At 40.2% G+C, this 4,737-nt stretch overlaps 1 pseudogene; it reads right to left on the bottom strand.

Annotated features, from left to right (window-relative positions):
• Positions 1-696: 696 nt before the first annotated feature.
• On the bottom strand, positions 697-4,041 carry LOC114631518 (annotated as a pseudogene).
• Between the last annotated feature and the right edge of the window lie 696 nt (positions 4,042-4,737).

Genomic DNA, 4,737 nt, shown 5'->3' with positions numbered 1-4,737 from the left:
TGCTTGCTTGTGCAATGAGGCAGCCTCAAGTTGCCTGGTTGTAGCCTGGATCACAGCCCTGCCAAGTAAAGGGGTGACCTCTCTGGTTTGGGGAATGGGAGAGTGATCTGGTAGAATACCCTACTGCACAATCAACTCCTGGTCACCCACCCAAAGGAGTACAAATTCTACATGTGATCTCCTTCAGATGAAAAGCTCTTTAGTTTGTTTCTAATTTTGTTAGCTAATGTGTGAGCAAGTATATCCTGCTTTTTAAAAATTATGTATTTATTATCATTGTCAGTGTGTGTTTGTGTGTGTGTATAAAACATATGTGTGTGTTGGAGGAGGACAACCTTGAGGAATTGATTATCTCCTTGAATCTTTATATGACTCCCTGGAATAGAACTCGAGTCACTAGGCTCCCGTGACAAGTACCTTTCCTGGCAGAGCCCTTTATCCAGCCCAGACTCTACCTCTCAATGAAAGTCTGATGGTAAAGTTTATTGGATGATTTGTCAGCTGTGAGACTGTTCTTTTTCACACAAAGCCAGAGCTCTTAAAGGAAACACATTCTGAAGTTACTAGGAAGACAGAGTCCTCCACTCTTGGAAATGGAGACCTGTCAAGGCTAAAAATGGCCGTTCTTAAGAAGATTTACCGTTTGGGTGCTAATTTTAGATCCTTGGATGGCAGTAGCTATTTTTACAGCTATCTCTATTTCTGAAACGAGAACCAGGGTGTTCAAACAAGAAAGGACTCTTTTTAATAATCTAGAGAACAAGCTTGGATCCATCAGGACAGCCCAGATCATGTGACAATAACAACCAATGCCAAGATTTTAGGCACATCAAATAATAAAAAATTAATTCCCCATCACTCTACTTGAGTGTGAGATTGAGTGTCCACTGGCAAGCTTGTTCTCCATCATCATGGTCCTCACTCTGGGCCCAGGCTGACACAGCAGCTGTCACTGAAGTACTGACATTATCACTGCAAAAAGGAAAACTGTACTCTTAGATCTGCCATTCAGAAACAATTCAGCTTGAAATATGAGCTCATATTTCACTGGTCACAGTTAACTTAAGTGGGTGGAAAATTCCATCCTACCATGTGGCTGCGAGAGAGACTTGGACTGTCTGTATGCAAACTCAGCAGTTGCTGTTGTGCTATGGAAACATTTCCTTTATCTCTGGACAGCCATATCCTTTCCACTGGACAGTTTCTTTTCATGCTAGGTCAGTATTTCTCAGCCTGTGGGTCACAATCCCTTTGGGAATCATGTATCAGATATTCTGTATATCAGTAATTACATTAGGATTCATAACAGTAGCAAAACTCCAGTTATAAAGTAGCAACAAAATAATTTTATGGTTGAGGGTCACCATAACGAGAAGTACTGTATTAAAGGCTTGGAGCATTATGAGCACTAGGCTACATGTTGAAATCAAGACAGAGGTTGGCATAAGCAATCCAAACCACTGGACAAACCATTTGTTACTTTCTCAACAATCTCTGCTGTTGGGTAGTTTCTTTTATTTTCCTTTTGGACATTAGCATAAGTTATTTTTTTTTTCCTTGTGAGACTCTAAGACTGGACTATTGTGAGAAGTCTTGACTGTTATAAACCGGTTATGTTGTTCTATGTGAATTATTCAAACAGTTACCTGGAACATAAGTCCAAAACAATAATAGGATATTTTATTGACACTGGAGACATTCATTCCATCTACCATGGAAAAATGCTCCTCACCTCCCAGGCTGTGCACAGACTCTAGAAGCATTGTCCTTGGTAGTTTTCAGTGTTATATTTGACCTTGGGGACACTTTGTCTTCCAGAGTCTCTGGCTTGGAGTGATTGTGTTGAGTTTTCCATCAATTAACGTGTACTGTTGCAGACTAGAGATCCTGGAATCCTTCATTTCTTCAACTGATTAATCCAAGTGTTCTTAGGAGTGTCAGGAGAGAGGGGGGAGGAATATCATCTGAAAGAAATCAGATATCTGTTGAGAACTCACACAATAAAATAATAAATGAACATGTGAGTACCAGGGGTAGTAAATTCCAGCAAAGCCAAAAACATAATTGGCAAGGATTTTTAATGAGATGTCTCTTCTGAGGAACCTAGGGTATGTAACTAGAGTTTGTTTCTGATTAGTACCTCTTTACCTTCTTATATTTTTTCTCTAAAGAAGCTTAAAGAATAAATCATCCAGGTATGGAGATGACCACTTCTCTATTCAGTATATACAATTTTGAATGTTTGACACCCATGTAAAATGTTTCACTTAGTTTTGACTGACCTCACAATCAAGTCAGTTTTTTTTTTTGTATGATCCCCTATAAAATACTTCTGCCTCCTTCTGCACATAGCTGCCGGAAGGGGATAATTAACCAGCTAATGAAGGTTAAATTACTGACAGATAGCGAAAGGTTTAAAACTGAATAGCATCATCACTGGGCATTGAATATGGCTACAATTTGAGTGGTGCATTGTGCCATTCTAGGCTAATATGTTCATTTTGCTACAGAGGAGTCTCTGGTCACACAATTTCTTCGTGGATTCTATTTTAGTTTTATTCCTGTCGCTTTGACATAAGCAACATAAAGGAGAAATGGTTTCTTTGAGCTCACAGTTCAAGATACACATCATGGTTTAGGAAGTCAAGGTAGCAGGAGCTTGAAGCAGCTGCTCATATCACATCCATGATCAAGAAGCAGAGAGGGATGAATGCATGATGATGCTTCATTTACTCTCTACCCGTTATCCTCTCCATGATCCCCATCCTAGGGAGTGATCCTGTGCATAATTAGCATGAGTTTTCCCACATTAATTAATAATATCATGATAATTTTACAGATATGAACAGAGGTCCACCTTGTATGAGAATCCAGATTTTCTCAAGTTAACAGTTAGCACTAGCCATTGCAGCCTTATTGGTGCATATGCAAAGAAAATATCTTACAGAACCATATGCGATGGTTTTGTCTGGATAAATGGTGATGAGATATTGATAGAATTTAGTTTTCCATAGATAGTTGCTATTCCTCTTGGCTGGCAAACTGGACTTCATTTTCAATAAGAACAATGTTAATGAAGAGAATCAAAAATAATTTTATTCATCATAGGTAAGCATTTACATAAATATTTCAGATTGTAAAGTATATATTTAATCATTGCTAAAGATAGACATGTTTAATGAGGTGAGATTGTAAATCTATAAATAGGACATAGTGAAAATACGTTTATTATTAAGCTTCTTGGTTATCGTGTCATCTGAAGTTAATCTTAAGAGGTTGCTTGGACCATTGAACTGATCATAGAGTTCCCAATTGAGGAGTTAGAGAGAAGACTGAAGGAGCTGAAAGGGTCTGCAGCCCCATGGGGAGAGCAACAATACCAACCAACCAGAGCTCCCAGGGTCTAAACCACCAGCCTGGGAGCACATAGGGAGGGACCCATGGCTCCATCTGTATATGTAGGGGAGGATGGCCATGTCAGGCATAGGTGGGAGAGGAGATCCTTGGTCCCATGAATTCCCTTCCACAATGCCAAAGTTATCATGAATAACCTTAGCCAGGGGAGCTAATCAGTTGGTGGTACAGGATGCATTTCTCACAATTTTGATTGAGTTGTCTCATTTCTTGTGGTTCACACCCATCCCAAATATGGAGGGATTGGCAGAAGGGTCAGGGATGATGACCCTTTTGGCCCCACCCTCCAAGTTGGCCTTGGCCTTCTCCATGGTAGTGAAGATGCCATTAGACTCTATGACATACTCAGCACCAGAATCACCCCATTTGATGCTAGCATGATATTGCTCCTGGAAGATAGTGATGAGATTTCCATTGATGACAAGCTTCTCATTCTCAACCTTGACCAGTGCATGCTGTTGAACTTGCCAAGGGTAGAGTCATACTGGAACATGAAGACCATGTAGTTGAGGTGAATGAAGGGTCATTGATGGCAACAATCTCCACTTTACCAATTGCAGAGCAGAAGGCAGTCCTGGTAATCACGTGCCCAATAAGGCCAAACCTGTTCACACCAACCTTCACCATCATTTCTACGGGATGAGGCTGGCACCGCATTGTCAGATATGGCTGTCTCTGGAACAGGGAAGAGCAGGGAATCTGCTTTCTTCAACTAAATGCACAACTTCAGGTGGGACATACATGGAGTCATAGGGAGAAAGGAGGCACCTGCTTAGCAAGCAAGATCAGCCAAACCAACTCTAGTGAACAGTAGGTTGACAGATGTAGCAGCCAGATCATCTTTACATCCCTGAAGTTAATCTGGAGAACATGCATGAGTTGTTTCAGTGATAGTGAATGGGCAAGAATCATTGAAACACAGTATGAGCATTCTATTCATTGTAGTTCAGATGACTAAAGTGTCTGTGCTATACACCAGAGGAAAAATCAGCAAGGAAAGTCATGAGGACCCTTTAGATTATGCAAAAAAAATTCACTCATTGATACCATTGATTTAAATAGATGATTAATATCAAATTTGTGGTTCATACCAATTACTTGGCTACAGAAAAGTCTTGGGAATGGAGGGAACATACATTAGAACAGGAACACCACTTAGGAAATTTGCAGAAATGTACTCCCCAAATGGAATAGAGTAGTGAGATTATGAGTCAAATGAAAAAGACAAAAAAGTAGTTAAAGACTAGTCCCCAGAACTTGAGTCACAGGATGTGGTGTAGGTGAGGAGAGGAGTAAAAGCTGAATCCTAAATTTCTCACTTGG

This window comes from Grammomys surdaster, unplaced genomic scaffold (assembly GCF_004785775.1).
Source record: "Grammomys surdaster isolate TR1022 unplaced genomic scaffold, NIH_TR_1.0 363, whole genome shotgun sequence".
NCBI lineage: Eukaryota > Metazoa > Chordata > Mammalia > Rodentia > Muridae > Grammomys > Grammomys surdaster.
Note: the sequence above shows the minus strand (reverse complement) of the source record. Positions and strands in the feature narration are given on the sequence as shown.